Source organism: Hemiscyllium ocellatum, chromosome X (genome assembly GCF_020745735.1).
Source record: "Hemiscyllium ocellatum isolate sHemOce1 chromosome X, sHemOce1.pat.X.cur, whole genome shotgun sequence".
In the NCBI taxonomy this organism is placed as follows: domain Eukaryota; kingdom Metazoa; phylum Chordata; class Chondrichthyes; order Orectolobiformes; family Hemiscylliidae; genus Hemiscyllium; species Hemiscyllium ocellatum.
The window spans coordinates 13897954-13918788 of NC_083453.1; positions in this window are offsets into that span (position 1 = coordinate 13897954).

Sequence of the window (20835 nt, forward strand, 5' to 3'; positions counted from 1 at the left end):
CTCAATCACTACTCCCTAACCACCCAACACCTGGAAGAACACCTCATCTTCCACCTTGGGACCCTCCAACCCCACAGGATCAATGTGGATTTCACCAGTTTCCCCACTTTCTCTCCCCCCACCTTATCCTAGTTCCAACCTTCCAACTCAGCACCGCCCTCATGACCTATCCATCATCCTTCCCACCTATCCTCTCCAACCTATCACCATCACCCTCACCTCCATTTCCTATTGCACTCTTAGTTATCCTCCCCCCAGCCCCACCCCCTCCCATTTATCTCTCCACCCCCTTGGCTCACAGCTCGATTCCTGATGAAGGGCTTTAGCTGAAACGTCAATTCTCTTGCTTCTTGGCTTTTTGGCTAAGATCAAGTGACTTCTTATCAGGACAGGTGGGTGGGTGGCACGGTGGCACAGTGGTTAGCACTGCTGCCTCACAGCGCCAGAGACCCGGGTTCAATTCCCGACTCAGGCGACTGACTGTGTGGAGTTTGTACATTCTCCCCGTGTCTGCGTGGGTTTCCTCCGGGTGCTCCGGTTTCCTCCCACAGTCCAAAGATGTGCAGGTCAGGTGAATTGGCCATGCTAAATTGCCCATAGTGTTAGGTAAGGGGCAAATGTAGGGGTACGGTTGGGTTGCGCTTCAGCGGGTCGGTGTGGACTTGTTGGGCCGAAGGGCCTGTTTCCACACTGTAAGTAATCTAATCTAATCTATTTGAACAGGTGTTGAGTTGCGAGTCATCAGAGCTCGTAGAGATCATCACTGGATCGTGATTGGATGTTGGAGGATCGTTTGGTTGTGCTGACCTGCTCTTGGTGGATCTTTATGCTGGCTTCGGCCTAACGTCAATTCAGGGACCAGCCAACCTCAGAGCTATGGCCTCAGCAGCCGCCCGCAGCCCAGGCCAGGGCATTCGCAACACAATCCGAGTGACCGTGAAGGAGGTGGAGGATCATACACCTGTCGATCAGATGGTGTTCGTGAAGAAGGTTCTGCTGGAGTGCTGTGGGCTTATTGTGAGTCGTTGGAGCTGCTGGAGGTCATCACTGGATTGTGATAAGACGTTGGAGATTCGTTTGGTTGTGCTGACCTGCTCTTGGTGGATCTTTATGCTGGCTTCGGCCTAACGCCAATTCAGGTACCAGCCAACCTCAGAGCTATGGCTTCAGCAGCTGCTCACAGCCCAGGTCAGGGCATTCGCAACACAGTCAGGGTGACTGTGAAGAAGGTGAAGGAGCGTACACCAGTCAATTGGACGGTGATGGTCAAGAAGATTTTGCTGGAGTGCTGTGGGTTTGAAGCAGCGGACGTATACTGCCTGCAGGATTTCCCTGCGGCAGACTATTTCAACAGGACTTTCAGGAGCATGAAGAATTGTGAGCAGCTCCTGAAGGTCTTCAAGGAGAAGGAAGGGGAACCTCTGTTCTCCATCTTGTCTGTGGTCCCGTTGTGTGTGCTTCTTGCGCAGAGGTGTCAGGTTGTTACAATCCGTATGTAAAATCCCCACATCCTAGCAGCAGATGTCCTGACCTTCCTGAGAAGATACATCCAGGTCGAGGGAGAAAGCACCGATGTGGTCGATCCTTTTGGGATCTGGACCAGCAAACGACAAATCAGGGTAACCCTGAGGGTTGATGCCAGTGGGAAAATCTTCCACCCACCCTCCAGCTTTGCCATTGGAGGAAGCAGAGGTTATCTGATGTACGCAGGGCAGCCGAAAGTGTGCCGAACCTGCGGGAGGTCAGGCCACATGTCGAAACTGCAAGCAGAAAGGCCACCCGACCAAAGAATGTAAAGAGGCCAAGAACTGTAATCTGTGCAGAGAGGCGGGCCACATGTACAAGGCCTGCCCAAGACGAGGGGCCGCCACCTATGCACAGATGGCCGGAGGTGGCAACACGAGCCGTGGACCGCCTAAGACCAGCAAGGTACCACAAAACAGCACGGGAACGGTGTCTGGGAGCACCAAGAAGGAAGGGCAGGCTGGAGCGGAGCAGACGGCAGAAAGGGGGGAGGTGCAGCAGCTGAACCAGGCTCCTTCAAGACAGACAGAGGAAATGGAAGAGGAGGGAACAAAGCAAGCAGAGGATTGTCAAAAGCAGGAAGAGGAAACCTCGCCAGGCCCCCAAAGCCACCCAACAAAGGGGGAAGCGACACCTACACGACGAGGATATAGGCAGCTCTTCCGACAGTGAGGACAGGCGCAAGGAGGGTCGTCACCAGAGGAAGAGACAGAGCGCCGTGGGGAAAAAGGAGGGCAGCACCACCCAAACAGGAAAAGATGATCCGTCTGAGGGGACGGGTAAAGACCTCCCCTCACCCGGTGAGAACCACGAGGTACCCACCGCTCCACAGCTCCAGGTAACTGGGAGCAGCTGTCCTGTGACAGTCCCACTGTCAGACAGAGAACTGAACTGTGCGGACCCTGGGCCCGACCTGAAGACACCAGAGCGGGGAAATGGCCCCAGCGTGGAGCCGGACAGCTACCTCAGCTCTGGGAGGGTCCAGCAGTTCACGTTCACCACAGGGATGCAGACAGCGACCCCAGAGAGGCAGGACCAGCAGCAAACGGTCACTGGTAACCTCATAAACTGTTAAAATGGGGATTAAAAATTGCCAGTATTAATGTGCATAGCATTAAATCTGCTACGCGATGTGTCTCTACACTGGCCTGCCTGGCCAACGTTAAAGCCGACATTCTTTTTCTGCAGGAGTGTGGGATACCGCACCTCAGCAGCTACAGGAGATGGTCGAGCTTGTGGGCCCATGGGCCGTCAGTTTGGTCAGGGGGCAACGATCGCCGTGCCACCGGCCTGGGTATCCTGTTGCGAGGAGGCAACTTCACCATCTCTGAGGTTAAGGAGGTGGTGGGTGGGCGCCTCCTCGTCGCTGACATCATGCACAGAAACGTTCCCCTGAAACTGATTAATGTGTATGCCCCAGTGGGTAAGAGTGAATGGTGGGCTGTCCTGCAGCAGCTTCCACTGTTGCTGGCTACGTCCAGGCCGGTCATTCTGGCCGGAGACTTCAACTGTATCATTGATGCAGATGGACGATCCGGCGGGGGGGACAGTAAACTGGACGCCACATCCAGAGCCCTGATGGAAATGTTCAAAGATGCCAAGCTGCACGACATCTTCAGCACCCCTGCAGACGGAGCACAGCATAGATACACCTGGTCACAGGCAGACGGGTCTATCCGCTCAAGGATAGATTACCTGTTTGTGTCCCGAACGCTCTCGGTCAGAACCACCGACGTCAAGCTGGTGTTCTTTTCTGACCACTGCCTCCTGCTGACCGACTGTCACCTACAGGACAAGCAGCGGGCTGGTAAGGGAACGTGGAAGCTGAGCACCAAGCTGCTGACTCCAGGAAACATTGAGGAGCTCAAGAGGGACTACGCAGATTGGAGAACCGTGAAGCCCCTCTTTGAGTCTCCAGCAGATTGGTGGGAAACTGTAAAAGGGAACATCAAGAGGCTCTTCATCCTCAAGGGTGTTCAGGAGGTGAGAGAGAGGCAGGGAAAACTATCCGAGCTCCAGGAAAGTATGCAGAACCTGCTCCTGCTGCAGATGATGGGAGTCGATGTCATGGAGGACCTCCAGGAGGTGAAGGGCCAGCAAGCCTTGCTCTTTGCCTCGGAGGCCTCCAAGATAATCATCCGGTCCAGAGTCCGCTCCGTGGAGCAGGACGAGACGTGCTCACATTTCTTCTTCCAGAAGATGCACAGAGAGCTCCATGCTCAGCAGCCTGAAGGAAGAAGATGGCTCGGTAACGTCATCTCAGGCTGACATCATGAGGATCAGCAAATCCTTCTATGCCAGTCTGTATGACTCGAAGCCAACTGATCGCACGGCCTCCCAGTCATTCCTGTCATGGAGGTCCGAGACGAAACACGAGAGAGGCTGGACCAGCAACTATCTCTGGATGACATGAACCCAAGGTCCCGGTTGAGGCCCTCCCTCTGGGTACCGAACTTAGCTATCAGCCTCTGCTAGGCCACTTTTCTCTGCCACCTGTCCAGAAGTCCACCTTGGAGGATGGTCACCTGAAGGTTCGAGGCTGAATGTCCTGGACCACTGAAGTGTTCCCCAACTGGGAGGGAACCCTCCTGTCTGTTGATTGTTGTGCGGTGACAATTCATCCATTGTTGTAGCCTTTGCTTGGTTTCCCCAATGTACATGCCTCTGGTTAAGGCCTCCCTGTACACGGATGATATTGCCGTTTTCTACTCGGATCCGCTGTCCATGCACAGACTCTTGTGCATGTGTGACCAGTTCGAATGGGCCACGGTCAACCGAGGCAAGTGCGAGGCCATTCTCTTCGGGAACTGGGCCAAGCAATCCTTCATCCCCTTCACGTCCGGAGTGACCCCCCCTGAAGGTGCTGGGTATTTGGTTCAGAGGGGCTGGGGCGTGCGCCAAGTCTTTGGGGGAGCATATCAAGAAAGTGAGGCAGAAACTGAGCAGATGAAAGCTACGGTCACTCTCTATCGTGGGTAAAAACCTGGTCATCAGGTGTGAGGCACTGTCAGTGTTGTTAAATGTGACACAAGTCTGGCCTATTCCCAGAACCTGTGCAGTCGCAGTCTTCCATTTTATATGGAGATCAAAGATGGGCAGGGTCCAAAGGGACTCGATGTACAAAGAAGTAAACATTCCATTTCTTTACATAGAGATCGAGTAATCAAACATATATACAGGTCTGTGCACTTACTATGTATATATTTAGCTGAGGAGTCAGCGGAGCCCACTTACTGCGTCGGCCCCCTGTGCTTAGGCAGGCAGACGTTACACGGTGGTGTTTCCTGAGGTTCTACCTGTCCCCGGTGTTGCGAAGGATGGGCCTGGCCTCGCTGCCGTGGAACGCTCCAAGTAGTTGGACCGTTCTGTATTACCTGTCCTTCGTAGAGAAATTTATGAAGAAAAACACCTTTGACCACAAGTCCATCAGGAAGTGGTCAGCACGTAGTGTCCTTGAGACCCTTCGGGAAAAGGAGAGGGCGGATCCTGTCGAGCGGTTCCCTGAGCAGACTGTCAAAGTCATTTGGCAGAATGTCTCATTGCCAGAACTTTCCAACAAACACCTAGACATGGCTTGGCTGGTGGTGAGAAGGCCTCTGCCTGTGAGATCCTTGATGCACGCCTGGACTCTCTGCCGCACCGCACGCTGCCCTCGAAGCAGCTGCGGAGGGGACAAGGCTGTCACACCCCTCCTTCTGGAATGTGCGTATGCAAAGGAAGTCTGGAGATGAATGCAGTGGTGTTTGTCGAGGTTCGTCCCGAGCAGCTCCGTGACGCGAGGCTCCGTGCTCTACGGTCTGTTCCCCGGGACGCACACCGAGACGAACATCAACTGTGCCTGGAGGATCATCAACTTGGTGAAAGATGCTCTTTGGTCTGTACGAAACCTGTTGATCTTCCAGTTGAAGGAGCTGACCCCAACTGAGTGTTGCAGACTGGCACATTCCAAGGTCCAGGACTACGTGTTGAGGGACACGCTGAAGCTTGGGGCAGCTGTCGCCAAGGCACGGTGGGTAAAGACCACCGTGTAACGTCTGCCTGCCTAAGCACAGGGGGCTGACGCAGTAAATGGGCTCCGCTGATGCCTCAGTTAAATATATACATAATAAGCGCACAGACCTGAGCGCTTACTATGAAATGGAATGTTTGCGTACGTATAGCATGACCAATTGTACAGATCATCAAAATATCAAAATGCCGCCAAGGTGTGGTGGGGAAAGACCACCTTGTAAGGTCTGCCTGCCTAAGAAGAACAGGGATCCCACTCAGTAACCAATCTCTGCTGATGACTCAGCAGAATAGCTGAATAGTCAATGTACAGACTTGTATATACAAATGATTAATTCTGATCTCTGTATGTAAAGAAATGGATTGTATACATATGTATGGCATCACCAATTGTATAGATATCAAATAATTTTATGAATAAAGTATATATATATGAAATTTTAAAATTCTCCTGCTCCTAGGATGCTGTCTGACCTACTGTGCTTTTCCAGCACCACACACTTGACTCTATGATTAAGAGTGGTACATCACCACCCTCCTCTGTCTCACCTAAAAATCTTATAGTCTGGAATGTTGAGTTGCCAGTCCAGCTCTTCCCTCACCTATGTTTCTGTGATGGCAACAATATCATACTTCCATGTGTCAATCCCCACCATTAATTCATCAGCCTTACCTATTATATTCCTGCCATTCAAGTAAAGACTATGGAACAATACATTATGGACCCAACCAGGGAACTATCTACTTAGACCGGTAATTTATTCTAACAATATGTAATGAGCAAGGATTAATTCATGATCTCTTTGTTAAGGATTCTCTAGGGTAGAACATAAGAAACAGGAGCTGGATTAAGCCATCGAGTCTGCTCCTCCAATCAGCAAAATCATGGCCAAACTGATTATAGCCTTAAGTTCACACAAACGCCTGTCCCCATACCCCCAAAATTCTTGAGAGACTGTCTTCTAGATACAAAATCCTTCTAACTCAGCCTTGAATATATTGACTGACCTGGCCTCCAATGCTCTCTGGCTTAAATAATTCCAAAGATTGATGACCTTCCAAGAGTAGAAATTCTTCCTTGTTTCCATCTTAAATACAAAATCACTTATTCTGAAACTGTGCCCCTTAATTCTAGATTCTCCTACCAAGAGAAACATCCTCTATGCAATTAGAACAGCAGACGCTGGGGATATGAAACCAAATTAGAAATTGCTGGCAAAACTCAGCAGGTCTGGCAGTATCTGTGAGGAAAAAGCAGACCGAATCTTTCGAGTCCTTGATCCCTTGATCAGAGCTGAAAGCTGCTGGGAAGAAATGGTATTTGTGCTGAAGATGAGTTGGGGGGGGGCAGGGTGAAGAGAGGTGAGCAGATAGGTGGAGATGGAGCCCAGAGAGAGAGAGATACGAATGGGGTAGGCAGAATACTGATAGCAGTCAGGACAGAAGAGCACCTGAATAGGTGATAATGAGAGCTGAGAATAGGAAAGAAAGGGTAGTCTGTGTTGAAAGTAACACATGTCATTGGATAATAGGCCTGAGAGTGGGTGAGAATAGATTCCTGTCTAATTCAATAGTACAGCTGTATTGTGTCCACAAGTGACTCGGAGTTCAGAACAATGTTATACATTCAGAGAGGAAATTAATTCATTCTGTGCAAGTAAGTGAATTGCCTGTGTTTGTGACTGCTGTTTCTATTATTTGAACTTCAAGCTAAACTCTGCTCCCAAGAGAAGCACCATGTTACACTGGTGCACAGATCAGGAACAATAATGAATGCCAACAATGTCTGATGTGACTAGCATTGTGTTCATTTCAGGAGCTACTGATTTAAAGTTAGCAGCATGAGAACAAAAGGAAAAATAGACAGAAAGAAAAGTGAATAGTGAGGCATTACCCTTTAAAGAAATACCAGCAAATGAGCAACCATTTGGCAGCATGAGGACAGTCGTTCAGCAGATGTGCTCCCAGACATATGCTATCAGTTTCACACAGACACAAGATTGCACCTGTACGATTGCTACTATATTACCTGCAGCTGTGAAGGTCAGTGCCCTCATGAACTTTTACCTCTTCCAGGCTCCGTGTGGGGGATGATTATGCAGGTATCTCACAGTCAATCACGTCGAACTGCATACAGACGGTCACTGATACACTGCTAATGAGGGCTTCCCAAGACATTAATTTCCCAAACGTGGTAGAGCAGCTGAGGTTCATTGCCACTGCTGAATTGCTGACCATACACATGCTAAAATGGACGTACATCAGAATTCCTCTGCCTTCCATACTATGATTCTGTTCAGTAAACACACAAATACTGTATAATAAATAAAATATTACTACCAATCTAGAAGTTAAATACTCAACACTAACATGTGATGCGGTCAGTCTGTCTCAATCTGGGTAACAAAGTTGATAGATATGGTGGCAATTGAGAAAGTGTAATGTGAATTCATGGATGGTGACTCTTCTATATAAATTATAAGGAGACTTTACATAAATTAAAATTATATTCCTTGGCATATAGAAAATAAAGGGGTGATTTGATTGAGGTTTTTAGGATTTAAGTCATTCAGCCCCTCAAGCCTGACCCGCTATTCTGTAAAATCATGCTGATCTGTCCCAGGGCTCAACTCCTCTTTCATGCCAATTCATCTTAGCCCTCAATTTCTTGATATTTCAAAATACTACCCACCTCATTTTTAAATACTTTCATTGACCTTCCCTACACAACTCTCTCAGATGGAGAATTCCAGATATTCACTCTCTGGGAGAAGACAGTCCTTTACATCTTAGTTGTAAATGAATGTCCCCTTAATCTGTAACTATGTTTTCTAATTTGAAATCCTCCCACGAGGGGAACCATCATCTCAGTACCTACCCTCAATACCTACACAATCCTGATGAAGGGCTTATGCCTGAAACATTAACTTTCTTGCTCCTCAGATGCTGCCTGACCTGCTGTGCTTTTCCAACACCACACTTTTCAACTTTGGTCTCGAGCATCTGCAGTCCTCATTTTCTTCTCCTCAGTACTTGCCCTGTCAAGTCCCCTTAGAATCTTGTATGCTTCAATAAGATCACCCCTCATTCTTCTAAACTCGAATGAATAAAGGCCTAACCTGTTTTGCCGTTCTTAGTAAGTCAACCCCTTCATCCCAGGAATCAGTCTCATGAATCTCTTTTGAACAGCCTCCAATGCTGGTATACTCTTTCTTAAATATGGAAACTAAAACTGCATGAGGTACTCCAGGTGCAGACGCACCAACACCCTGTACACTGGTAACAAGACTGTCCTATTTTTAAACTCCAACCCCCCCCGAGTAATAAAGGCCAAAATGACAGTTTCTGTCTTCATGACCTGCTGCATCTGCATGTTAATATTTTGTGTTTCATGCACAAGAACACCCAGATTGCTCTGTGCTAACCATTTTAGAATCTCTCTTCATTTAAATAATAGTCTGCCTTTTGATTTTTTCTATCAAGTTGCATAATCTCATACTTCCCTACATTAAACTCCATCTGCTAAGTTTTTGCCCACTAACTCAAGCTATCTATATCCCTTTACAGATTCCTTGTGCCCACATTGAAACATTTGTAAAATCAGCAAATTTGTATATTTTATAATGTGTCCCTTCCTTCAAACCATTAATGTAGACAGTAAGTGAGGCCCTAGGACTGATTCTTGTGGCATTCCACTCATTACATCTTTGCAATCTGAGGAACCTTTCTTGTTATGGGGGTAGGGACATCGACGATCAGGGTTATGCTCCAAGAAGGAATGGGAAGTTAAAGTGATTAACAACAGCAGGAGCTTTATTAGGGAAGTGCTCACTCTGCAGGCAGTTTAGACGAAGATGTTTCCCAGTCAAAATGGCCATGATGTCATCATTATATCACATGATCAGACTTTTAAAGTGACAGCCCACAATACACACAGGTATAGCCTTAAAACTCAGAGCCAGGCCACTCAGGAGAGAAGTTCGCGCAAAGAAAGGTTACAGAATTAGGGAAAAGGCTGCTCTGTTAAGACCACAAGAAATAGGAACAGGATTTGGCCATTCGGCCCCTCGAGCCTGCTTTGCTGTTCAATAGGATCATGGCTGATCCAACATTGCTCACTTCTACTTTCCTGCTCATTCCCCAACTGATCAAGAATCTATCTATCTCAGCCTTAAATATACATATGGACTCTGTCTCGACAGCTCTCTGTGGCAAGGAGTTCCAAAGATTTGTAACCCTCTGAGAGAAGAAATTCCTCCTCATTTCAGTCTTAAAGTGGTGCCCATTAATCCTAAAACTATGCCTTCTGGTCTAAGAATCTCCCAGTTAGTTGATTATATTTAATCTGAGGGTTACAGGTTTTTTGCTCGCCAAAGGTACAGTGTGATCTAGGACAAAGGCAGTTGGATGGAATTAAGGGTGGAGTCTTGTCCAGATCCCAGGAGTGGGTAATAAGGTTGTTTGAGTAACTTACTTAGGCAAGAGGTCAAAATTCAGATTTCTAAAGGAAAGTTTGCAATTCAGTTCCCTGAACTTTAAAGATGGGTAGAGCTACCTGAAGGCAAGCATTGGAAAACACTTTAGCACACACTTCTATTTGCCAGCTCGCCAGAATTAAGTTCCCCTTCCCAATTAAGAGTTCTGTGTGCGTGCAATACATGCTTTCGGGTTCAAAACTACAAATAGATGGTGTGCAAGTCAAGAAGGTTGGCCATAGAATCCCTACAGTGTGGAAACAGGCCCTTTGGCCCAACAAGTCCACCCAGACCCATTCTCCTACCCTATTTACTCTACATTTACCCCTGATTAATACACCTCACCTACATATCCCTGAACACTATGGGCAATTTAGCTTGGCTAATCCACCTAATCTGCACATCTTTCAACTGTGAGAGAAAACTGGAGCACCACGAGAAACCTATGCAGACATGGGGAGAATACGCAAACTCCACATTGACAGTTGCCCAAAGCTGGAATCGAACCCAGGTCCCTGGTGCTGAGAGGTAGCAGTGCTAACCTCTGAGCCACCATGCCGCCCATGGGTGGAAGGTATCAGTAAATTAAGGCACTCTAACTGAAAGGGGTGAAAGGGCCGGATGTTTGCATGCTGGTGTCCCTTCTGAAAGCTTGAGTGATGCTCCTGGCTTGTAGGCAATGAATGCTTGTTTGAATGCCCTCGAAATATGGTGGCAGGACTTCTGACCCCATTAGTTAACAGCAGGACCGACAACATCGTGTGTGCCCTGCCACATGATTTGCCATGCATGCATATGTAAAGAAGTGACAACCATATAATTGTGTGAGAAAGTCCAACCTGCTTCTTCCGCTCCCCACTGATAGCGAGGCTCACTTTCGCACTCGCAGCTGAATTGCCGTTCCATAATGGAAGAGTCTGCCTGAAGACACTGATCAACCATGATCTCACCGAGTGGCAGAACAGGTTTTAGGCCCTATCATATATAATGCCCAAGACTAATGTGGTTCACAAAGCCATGAACTCTAGTGATTGAACCAACATTTAAAGTACAGGCTTCAAAGAAAAGAGCTGTGGTACTTTGTCTTCTCGTTTATTATAATATTATTGGAATAAATTATAAATTCATAGACAAGCTCCTGGCAGACATCTTGGACTGAAGTAGCTGCTGTATCTAAGTAGCTGATGTAAAATATGCCAACCACAAGCTTCAATAGTGCCAAACTGGTCTGAACCAGTTCTACAGCCATGGAGTTTTGACCAGTGTGTTTTATGAAACTTTATTCAGAACGAAAGACAACATTGACCAGAAAATCACTTGCTGCATGTGCTGTGAAAGACATTACAGTTAACAAGAATAAGCAGCCCTCTGGCGCCTCCTGATCAGGAAGACCATCTTCCAAGTCCATCAACTTTCAAAGCCAGTGATCATGTTAGGAGCTGGGTGCTTTTCTCCTCTTGGTGGCAGTCCCAGAAATGTATGGTTGCAACCAACATTATAAGGATGTGGAGTGGAGAACCAGGCATTTTTCTGATTAATCGTCATTTTAGTAGTTATGCAACACTCTCCACATGATGGCCAGCAGTGTCCCCATTCAGAACATGGGATTGGTGAATCAACCCTTATTTCATAATATGCTTAGATTCACAGGTATAGTTGTATCTCATACATAGTTGTACTTAAATGTACGCAGTAGATGAAACAAATGAACTTGTAGTGCAGATTGAAATTGGCAGGTACAATGTTTTGGGTCTCATATAGATGTGGCTGCAAGGGATCAGGGCTGGGAACTAAATATCCAAGGATCCTATTGAAATGACAGGGAGATGGACAGAGGAGGTGGGGTTAGACCATAAGACCATAAGACATAGGAGTAGAAGTAAGGCCATTCAGCCCATTGAGTCCACTCCACTATTCAATCATGGCTGATGGGCATTTCAACTCCACTTACCCGCATTCTCCCTGTAGCCCTTAATTCCTTGTGACATCAAGAATTTATCAATCTCTGCCTTGAAGACACTTAGCGTCCCGGTCTCCACTGCACTCTGCGGCAATGAATTCCACAGGCCCACCACTCTCTGGCTGAAGAAATGTCTCCGCTTTTCTGTTCTGAATTGACCCCCTCTAATTCTAAGGCTGTGTCCACAGGTCCTAGTCTCCTCGCCTCATGGAAACAATTTCCTAGCGTCCACCCTTTCCAAGCCATGTATTATCTTGTAAGTTTCTAATAGATCTCCCCTTAATCTTCTAAACTCCAATGAGCACAATCCCAGGATCCTCAGTCGTTCCTCGTATGTTAGACCTACCATTCCAGGGATCATCCGTGTGAATCTCCGCTGGACACGTTCCAGTGCCAGTATGTCCTTCCTGAGGTGTGGGGACCAAAACTGGGCACAGTACTCCAAATGGGGCCTAACCAGAGCTTTATAAAGTCTCAGTAGCACAATGGTGCTTTTATATTCCAACCCTCTTGAGATAAATGACAACATTGCAGGACTCAACCTGCATGTTTACATTTAGAGAATCCTTGACTAGTACTCCCAGATCCCTTTGTAATTTGGCTTTACGAATTTTCTCACCGTTTAGAAAGTAGTCCTTGTATTCTTTTTTCCAAAGTGCAAGACCTCGCATTTGCTCACATTGAATTCCATCAGCCATTTCCTGGACCACTCTCCCAAACTGTCTAGATCCTTCTGCAGCCTCCCCACTTCCTCAGTACTACCTGCCTGTCCACCTAACTTTATATCATCGGCAAACTTCGCTAGAATGCCCCCAGTCCCTTCATCCAGATCACTAATATATAACGTGAACAGCTGCTGCCCCAACACTGAACCCTGTGGGACACCGCTTGTCATCGGCTGCCATTCCGAAAAAGAACCTCTTATCCCAACTCTCTGCCTTCTGTCAGACAGCCAATCCTCAATCCATACCAGTAGCTCACCTCGAACACCATGGGCCCTCACCTTGCTCAGCAGCCTCCCGTGTCGCACCTTATCAAAGGCCTTTGGAAGTCTAAATAGATCATATCCACTGGGTTTCCCTGGTCTAACCTACTTGTCACCTCTTCAAAGAATTCCAACAGGTTTGTCAGGCACGACCTCCCCTTACTAAATCCATGTTGACTTGTTCTAATCCGACTCTGCTCTTCCAAGAATTTAGAAACCTCATCCTTAATGATGGATTCTAGAATTTTACCAAAAACCGAGGTTAAGCTAATTGGCCTATAATTTTCCATCTTTTGTCTTGATCCTTTCTTGAACAAGGGGGTTACAGCAGCAATCTTCCAATCATCCGGGACTTTCCCTGACTCCAGTGACTTTTGAAAGATCTCAACCAATGCCTCCGCTATTTCCTCAGCCACCTCCCTCAGAACACTAGGATGTATCCCATCGGGGCCAAGAAATCGGGGCCATCGGTTGTAGTAAGAAATGTAATTAAATTGATCGCAAATAGCAATATAGAATTGGAAGGCATAGAATCTGTATGGGTAGACATGATTTGGAGATACTGGTGTTGGACTGGGGTGTACAAAGTTAAAAATCACACAACACCAGGTTATCGTCCAACAGGTTTAATTGGAAGCACACTAGCTTTCGGAGTGACGCTCCTTCATCAGACAATCACCTGATGAAGGAGCGTTGCTCCGAAAGCTAGTGTGCTTCCAATTAAACCTGTTGGACGATAACCTGGTGTTGTGTGATTTTTAACTTTGTATGGGTAGCGTTAATGAACTGCAAAAGAAAAACAGACCCTGACTGGGAATTATGTACAGATCTCCTAGCCGTAGTCAGGATGTTGGAAGAAAATAAATCAGGAGATGGAAAAGGCATGCAAGAAAGGCACTATTACAATAATCATGGGGGACTTGAATATGTAGGTGGAGTGTGAAGCTATAGTTGGTAGTGGATCTCTTGAAATGGAATTTATGGAATATTGATGAGATGGTTTTTTGGAGACCTTATGGTAGACCCCACTAGGGAACAGGCAATTCTGGATTTGTAATGGATTTGTAATGGATTTGTAATTTGGATTCAACATGTAATGAGGCAGACTTGATGAGGGAGCTAAAAGGTGAAGGACTTCTGAGAAGGGCAGTGACTATAATATGATAGAATGTAACCTGCAATTTGAGACGGAGAAGCTGGGATCAGATGTAACAGTATGACAGTTGAGTAAAGGTCACTATAAAGATATGAAGGAGGAGCTGGCCAGAGTTGATTGGAAGTGGAGCCTAGCAGGGAAGACGATAGAGCAGCAATGGCAGGAGTTTCTGGAGTTAATTCAGGAGGCAGAGCAGAAATTCATCCCAAGAAAGAAGAAACAGACTGAGGGGAGGGTGAGGCAACAATAGTTGACAAGGGAAGTCAGGGACAGCATAAAAACAAAAGAAAAAGCATACAATGTGGTGAAGATTAGCGGGAAGCCAGAGGATTGGGAAGCCCTTAAGAACCAGGGGGTAAATAAAAAACCAATAAGGGGGGAGAAGATGAAATATGAGGGTAAGCTAGCTAGTAATATAAAAGCAGATTGAAAGAATTTTTTAGATATATGAAAGGTAAGAGAGAGGCAAGAGTGGGCATTGGACCATTGGAAAATGAGCCTGGAGAAATAGTAACAAAGGGGAACAAAGAAATGGTGGAGGAAATGAATCAGTACTTTGCATCAGTTGTCATTGTGGCAGAGACTAATAGCATGCCAAAACTTCAAGAGAGTCAGGGGACAGAGGTGAGTACAGTCACTAAGGAGTAGGTGCTGGGGAAGCTGAAAGGCCTGAAGGTGGATAAATCACCCGGACCAGATGGACTACACCCCAGGGCTCTGAAGAAGAAAGCCAAAGAAGAAAGATTCCTGATCCTTCAGGAATCACTGGAGTCAGGGAGGGTCTCAGAGGACTGGAAAATCGCTAATGTAACCCTTGTTCAAGAATGCAGGGAGGCAGAAGGCAGGAACCATATGCTGGTTAGACTGATCTTGATCATTGGCGAGATTTTAGAGTCCATTATTAAGAATGAATATCTGGAAGTGCGTGGTAAAAGAGGGCTGAGTCAGCACAGCTTTGTCAACAGGAGGTCATGGCTTGGAAAGGGTGGACGCTAGGAAATTGTTTCCGTTAGGCGAGGAGACTAGGACCTGTGGACACAGCCTTAGAATTAGAGGGGGTCAATTCAGAACAGAAATGCGGAGACATTTCTTCAGCCAGAGAGTGGTGGGCCTGTGGAATTCATTGCCGCAGAGTGCAGTGGAGGCCAGGACGCTAAATGTCTTCAAGGCAGAGATTGATAAATTCTTGATGTCACAAGGAATTAAGGGCTACGGGGAGAATGCGGGTAAGTGGAGTTGAAATGCCCATCAGCCATGATTGAATGGTGGAGTGGACTCGATGGGCCGAATGGCCTTACTTCCATTCCTATGTCTTATGGTCTTATGTCTGACAACTCTGTTAGAATTATTTGAAGAGGTAATGAGCAAGTTAGTCAAAGCAAAGCCAGTGGACATGATTCATTTGGATTTCCACAAGGCCTTTGACAAGGTGACACACAGTAGGCTGCTAAATAGATAAGAACCCATGGTGTTAGGGGCAAAGTACTGGAGAGTGGGCAAAGAAGTGGCAGATGGAATACGGTGTGGGAAAGTGTGAGGTTATGCACTTTGATAGGAAGAATAGAAGCGTAGACTTTTCTAAAATGGGGATTGGCTTCAGAAGTCTAAAGCATGAAGGAACTTCAGAATTCTAGTTCAGGATTCTCTTGAGGTAAACATGCAGGTTCAGTTGGTAGTTAGGAAGGCAAATGCAATGCTCGCATTCATTTCAAGTGGATTAGAATACAAGAGCAGAGATATACTGCTGAGGCTGAAGCCTAGTCAGACTGCATTTGGAATATTGTGAGCGGTTTTGGGCCCCGTATCTAAGGAAGAGTGTGCTGGCATTGGAGGAGGTTTACAAGAACGATCCTGGGAAGGAAGGGCTTGTCATATGAGGAGTGATTGAGGACTCTGGGTCTGTACTCGATGGAATTTAGAACGATAAGGAGTGATCTGATTGAAACTTATAGAATACAGAGAGACCTGGATAGAATGGACGTGGAGATGTTCCACTAGTAGGAGAGACTAGGACCCAAGGGTACAGCCTCAAAGTGAAGGAATAATGCGTTAGAACTGAATTAGGAGAAATTTCTTCAGCTAGGGAGTGGGAATCAATGGAATTCATTGCCATAGTAGAGGGCTGTGGAGGCCAAGTCATTAAGTGATTTTAAGACATAGAGAGGTAAGTTCTTAATTAGTAAAGGGATCAAGGGTTACGGGGAGTAGGCAGGAGAGTGGGGTTGAGAAATATATCAGCTATGATTAAATGGTGGAGTAGATTCAGTGGGCTGAATGACCTAAATCTGCTCTTATGGTCTTGTATAACAAACTCCAGTGTATTAGGATCCATAATGCTACTGCATATATTACACAACGGTAAATTAATGACAATGATTTTCTTTTGCGTTGTGAGTTAACTGAGTTTGTGTGTTAGCACTGGTGGCACCCTCAATTATTTATTATTGTCTTCAGCATTTTGTGGGACAGATAGCAGATCTTTCAAAGTCTTTCAACAGGTTTTTCACTGTAGTAAGACTCTTTGCTTTGCCCACTGAGCACAATTGGCAAGAGTTTTGCAGTTTCTTTGACCCCCGAACTCATCTTTGGGCTCATTGGGCAGGGTGTCCCATGAGACAGTGGGATCCAAAGTTTCTTTTCTTTCCTTCTCTGCCTCATATTAATGCATTTGGACTGAAAGTGTGGTGTAATTTGACAGAAAAGGAGTTGCTATTTTGTATGATTGGTATTAAGATCCCGCCAGCTATCGATGCCAATGCTGTTGTTTGTTGTCATAAATTCGCTGCTGCAGCTTGTACAAGGCTGAGGTGGAGCAGCTTATCTGATGTTGGATCTCCTTGTAGCTGAGATAGCTGCTGAGGTATGGGAAGTGTACAACAGAGTGTCTCCTTCAACATACATGGGAGGTGAAATAGTTGACTGGCCAGGTCAGGGTTGATAAATAGGTTTTGTTGCAACAACACTTTTTTTTTGGCATGCAGGAGTGAGGCTGAGAAGAAAGCACTGATGATGATAATACATGAGGCCTGGGCCATTATAACTCTCTGGCCTCATCTGAATGCGACTACATTGAATCCCTCTCATAATCGGTGAGAATGACCAGTGAGACAAGAGGATAGAAACAAGATTTCAGAGGCAGGAGTCAACTGTTGGGAATGTAAGGAAATTTTGTACATTTAAAGCTATGGTTTCTTCTGGAAAGATTTCAATAGTAATCATAACAAGAATAATGTTACTAATAACCTCATGAGTCCATATTAGAGTAGTGCTGGAAAAGCACAGCAAGTCAGGCAGCATCTGTGGAGCAGGAAAGTCGTCGTTTTGGGCCAAAGCCCTTCATCAGGCTGCTCATGAGTCCATATGTCATTCATAGTGAGAAAGAGTAATGCAATTACATCTACCAACTAGAAAGAATAGGCATACATTGAACCCCGAGGACTATGTATATCATCAGTCACACTCATTAAAAGCAAGCTACTGCTTTCTAAAATGTGGCTGCAAAGCTACATGTAAAGAGATTAAAAGTGTAACGAGATTAAACAGCATATGATCATACTACACTGGCTTCTCTTGTTAATAGGGCAGCATCCGACTTAAGTTAATTAAGTATTGACCACAAATCCATATTTAGTCCAGAGGGAATAATTAACTCCAATTAAACAGTACAGCAGGTTCTCATAACATTTCATTCAAATTTAGGTATGGAAAGGATATATGCTGTTCATTAAAACAAACTGTACTTAGGCTTTCATAAAAGACTACTGAAAGAAGGTTACTTGTAGCATTTCAGTCTTCCTGCAAATACACAATCAATTGCTCACTACTGTGCAATTTTGAGAGCAGAAGGTACAAGTAGAATCAGTTAGCTGCAACACAAGCATTAGTTGTGGCTCAGCAGGTAACCCTTTCATGCCTGACATGAAAGGTGTGAGTTTAAGTCCCATTTCAGAGACTTCAGCATGTCAAGAAGTTACATCAAAAATCCCACCTGCTCTTCCCATGGCACCATTTTGAACATGAGCTGTGGCATTCCCTTCATGTCCTGGTCAATGATTTTCCTTAAACAACATCACTCATGCAATGATAACATTTGCTTGTAGAATCTTGCTGTGCATAATATTATTTGACATGACTTCAAAAGTACTTCATCATCTGTACAGCACTTTGAGGTGCCATGAGATTGTGAAAGATGCTAAATGGTAGCGAATGAGGTGCAACCCTATTTACTTTCTAAAATCCTATAGATTCAAAAGGAGTTCCATCATAATGGAAAACAGCAAGTACAAGCCTTCTATTCAAGAAGGGAGGAAAAACTAGTTGGTTCGGTGCCTATCGTGGGAAGGTAAGGAGGACATAACTGTGCACTTAGAAATATTCAAGATAATAGGGAAGAGTCAGTATGGTTTCATAAAAGGAAAATCACGTTTAATCAATTTGTTAGAGATCTTTGAAGGAGTAACATACTGTGGATAAAGGGGATCCTGCAGGTGCACTGTACTTGGATTTTTGGAAGGCATTTGACAAGTTGTCACATGGTCTTGACGAGGTGGACATGGAAACCTAGTTTGTATGTTCATGCGTATAAATGCAGGTTCTAACTGCCTATACATGTACCATTTAATACTGCTCTGAAGAAGAGTCATACCAGACTCAAGATGTTAACTCTGTTTCTCTCTTCACAGATACCACCAAACCTGTTGTGTTTCTCCAGCATTCCCTATATTTGTTTCAGATTTCCAGCATCCACAGTATTGTGCTTTTATTTGACTATTCAATAGTTGTCACCAAACCGTGTTAATGCTTTCATTGTTCTACTTTTGGAGCTGGTTATGATGTCTACGACAACAAATTTTAGAAGTCCCAGTTTTACTAAGACCACTTTTAAAATTCAAATAGTTAAAAGTAATTCTAAATTAGTTAAACATCCTGTAAATGAATAATAAAAAAAGTTGCTGGAGTTGCAAGTTGAAAAATCTCTGGATTGTGATAGACTTCATTCTAGGGTCTTTTAAAAAACTGGCTAGTGAGATAGGTGATATGTTGGTTCAAATCTTCCTATGTTCGAGCAAGGCTCCATGAGATTGGAAGACAGTGAAGGCAACTCCTTTATTCAAAAAGGGAGGAAGGCGGAAAGCAGAAAACTATAGGCCACTTAACTTAGTGTTTGTCCTGGGAAAATGTTAGAAGCTATTATTAAAGACATTATCGCGGGGCTTTTAGAAAGATTCAAGTTAGAAATATTCATTTTGAAAGATCCAAAAGGCTGTCAGGAAGAGTCAACATGGTTCTGTGAAAGGAAAATCATGTTTAACCTATGTTTTGAAGAAGTAATATGTTTTATGGATAAAGGGGAACCGGTGGATGTACAGTACTTAGATTTCTAGAAGCCATTTGATAAGATGATACATTAAAGGTTAATGTGGAAAATAAACGTTCATGGTGTGGGGGTAAAATATTGGCTTGGACAGAAGATTGGCTAACTGACAGAAAACGGAGAGTAAGCACAAATTGATTTTTCTCTGGTTGGTTAGATGTAACAAGTAGGGTACCACAGGGGTCAGTACTGGGACTTCAACTTCTTACAATTTATAGAAATGACTTGGATGAAGGCACAGAAGGGTGGTAGCTAAATATATTGACAAGAAAAGATAGCTGAAAATGTGTTGCTGGTTAAAGCACAGCAGGTCAGGCAGCATCCAAGGAACAGGAAATTCGACGTTTCGGGCCAGAGCCCTTCATCAGGGTCTGGCCCGAAACGTCGAATTTCCTGTTCCTTGGATGCTGCCTGACCTGCTGTGCTTTAACCAGCAACACATTTTCAGCTCTGATCTCCAGCATCTGCAGACCTCACTTTTTACTCAAAGAAAAGATAGCTTCAAAGGTAAGTTATGAAAAGGACTTAAGACTACAAAATGATAGAGGTCAGTTAGGTGAGTGGGCAAAGCATTGGCAAATGAAGTGTAATGAAGGAAAATATGAGATTGTCCATTTTGGTAGGAAGAATAAAAAGGAACCATGTTATCTACAAGGTGAGAGATTACAGAGCTCTGAAATGCAGAGGGATCTCCATGTCCTAGTTTGTTAGATTACTTACAGTGTGGAAACAGGCCCTTCGGCCCAACAAGTCCACACCGACCTGCCAAAGCGCAACCCACCCATACCCCTACATTTACCCCTTACCTAACACTATGGGCAATTTAGCACCTGACCTGCACATCTTTGGACTGTGGGAGGAAACCGGAGTACCCGAAGGAAACCCACGCAGACATGGGGAGAATGTGCAAACTCCACACAGTCTGTCGCCTGAGTCGGGAATTGAACCCGGGTCTCAGGCGCTGTGAGGCAGCAATGCTAACCATTGTGCCACCGTGCCGCCCACTATGGTACAGCAAGTTCATATGGTACAACAAGTGATTAGGAAAGCTAATAGAATGTTATGAATTTTTGCGAGGGAAATTAAATATAATAGTAGAGGGGTTAATCTTTAGTGATACAGGGCACTGGTGAGACCACCTGGAGCACTGTATACAATATTAATCTCCTTTTTTTTAGTAAGGATGTAAATACTTTGGAAGCAGTTCAGAGAAGATTTGCTAGACTAATTCCTGGATTGGGCAGGCTGTCACATGATGAAAAGTTGAACAGGCTGGGATTTTATCCTCTGGTGTTTAGAAGAGTCAGAGGTGACTTGATTGAAACATAGAAGATTCTGATGGGGCTTGATAGG